This window comes from Elephantulus edwardii, unplaced genomic scaffold (genome assembly GCF_000299155.1).
Source record: "Elephantulus edwardii isolate Elephantulus edwardi_28Jun2011 unplaced genomic scaffold, EleEdw1.0 scaffold00026, whole genome shotgun sequence".
NCBI lineage: Eukaryota > Metazoa > Chordata > Mammalia > Macroscelidea > Macroscelididae > Elephantulus > Elephantulus edwardii.
In genome coordinates, this window is record NW_006399776.1 from 22,940,440 (window position 1) to 22,943,242 (window position 2,803).

Below are 2,803 nucleotides of genomic sequence, written 5' to 3' on the forward strand. Positions count from 1 at the left end.
GAGATTAGAACCCTACAGAACAGCCTTTCTTTTGCTCTGGTAGCTATTAAACTTGTGAAATTCCAGTTTCTCCCATGTACCCTATGTACTTCCCTCTCCTGTCACTTCAAGCTGAGAATATAAATTTGGATATATGTTTTCTCCCTGTGACTCAAAAAAGAGTAAATTGAGCATACCCCTAATATAACTGAAGGCTCTGTTGTCCTCAAATTATTCCACCTTCTTGTGACTCTCGGGGAATTTTTCATTCCAAAAATACATTATAGCCAAAACACACATCACATCTCTCCCATTATTTTGATTTTGCCTCCTCTTGGCCCCCCATCACTACCACTATAAGCAGTTTTTGAGAAATGGTCTTGACTGACTATTGATACTTTGCCAGCTGTGAAGCTTTTCAAACAAATCCCAACCTATAAAAAACTTTCATTAAACAGCCAAGAGAGAACTTCCATTCCACACACACACCAACCAAACCACACATAAAGGCCAAAATACACATAGTTGTACACTTAAGAATGCAAGACGATAAAAAAGCAAAACCATTTAGGCACAACAGTCACTAATGCTTTGAACCAATAAATTGTCTACCCTCAATTGCCACATGGACTCTATCTTTTCTGACAATTATTTAATTATCCACTAATCTGATCCTTTAGAAGAGCAGAAAACACAGTCATACAAAGGAACATGCCTATGTATACTAAGCATGGAATTTCTTATAAGCTCTACTTTGCACATGAACTACGGTTTTGATGACAGTTGATTTCACAACAAAAAAAATTCACTCTATTACTTTGCACATATAAAACAAAAGGTAGTCACTTTGAAAACAAAATTAGATATGCCACAAATACACATACTATACATATACACAAAGAACAAATATCCCCAAATTTCCCCAACTTATTTGCTTTAAGAAATATACACAGACATGTCTTCATGAAAATGTATGCAAGACACACTAGACCTGAAAGGGCTTTTATCCTTTCCACAAGAAAGAAATGTCCCAATTATCCTAATATTTTTAACCTATTGGCTTTGGACAACTGCCATTTTCAAGCCATTTGGTTGTTGTTCTGGGGTGTGTAAAATGCACGCCAAGTGAGCGAGCCTCAAATCTCCGCTTCTTTAAATGTTACCAGTGGCAGGAAGTTATATTATCCTTTCAGTTCGCTTAGGAGGAAGAAAACCACAAAACCAACAAACTTTACTTTCCAGGCGGCTAAAATTTTTAAATCTCTCAACCACAAAAATTTACCTAGTCTCAATATGTGATAGCAAAAAGGAAAAAAAAAATTCTATATATTTGTTTGGAAACAATTGTACACGGCCATCATCCTGCGTCTCAACTTCTTGGTATATTTAAAACCTTGACCAGGAAAAAGGAAGAGGAAGAGAGACAGAAAAAGAAAAGGGGCAAGAGCAAATTTCCCTTAGCAACAGTTTCCTCACCCCAGCACTGCTACAGATTTCTACTTTAAAAAATTTTTTGAAAACACACACAAGATTAAGGAGGGGGGAAATGGAAAAAGGATACCCGAAGGTCGTATGGCTCTTTGTATTCGTGTGTGTGCAAAAAGGAGGACTCGCGGAGCCCAAACCTGCAAGCCCCGCCCCTCCGAGGACGCCTGCTCGGATTGGCCGAGGGATGCCCCGCCCGCAAGCACACGCACTGAGCCCGCGGCTCGGTCCCCAGGGGGCCCCAAAGGGCCGCCCGACCCCCGACCCCAGTTAACCTCTTGTCAGAAGACCCCAAATTGCACTTGCCTCCTTTACAACTTCATTTTCCTTTCACTTTCTTACTCTCACTCTTAACCCCCTTCTGTTTTCTCAATGAAACACGGCCCCAGTCATAAGTGTTAACAATCCAGTAAGAGCCCCTTTCTGACAATTTGCTAAATTTAGTTAACAAGACAATAAACTTTTAGATTGAAATTAGGCGTTAGAATTTTGGTTGGCCCAAATTCATGATTTCTTGGTGGAATTTCTTTGGGTCACTTCTATTGCTTTCATTCCTACGCTTAAATGGCCTACATTTAAATGACATCAAGTATGTGATGTTCTTTAGGTGAAAGATAAAGACACTCTGGGGCTTAGTTTTACTCAACCTGAGTTCTCAGTGTTCACTGCGAGGCTTGAGCCTTGTTCTCAAGAACCTAACATGGTTCACCTTTATCTCTTGCAAGGAGCCCTAATGGTAGTGAGTTAAATGGTGGGCTGTTTAACCAAGTGGCCAGCTGTTTGAACACAACCACTTCTCTGATGGTTAAGTCAATGTAACATTTACAACGTTTATAACATTTATTACGTTTACAGTCTCAGTAACCTGATTGGGCAGTTCTACTCTTTAGGTATGAATTGACTTTGAGCAGTAGGTTTAGGGTTTTGATTATCACACGTGAAAGACTGATTGCCTCTGCCTGGATTTTAAAGTATTCTGGTCCTGCCTCACCTGTTGGCTCTTGGTTTCCAGTACTCTCACCTTTTCACCTCCCTAATTTTCCTTTGTTAAAGCTATCTTGTCTGCCTGGAATGCCTGCTTCCTCTTCTCTGAGAAGTCAATTTTGATTCATTTCCCCTTCATCTGCATTGTAAAAGATCACTTCCTTTTCTCCTATCAGCATCAACTATACTACTTTGGTTAGCAACACCTACCTCTACTTATTTTTCATTTCACTCCAGTAAATTATTTGAGACCAGAGAGCATGTCTTGAATTTCTTTTTCCATTCAAGAACTTTATTTTATTCCTATTGCAGATTGTAGACGTTTAATAAGATGTGTTAAAAAATATTAAATAAA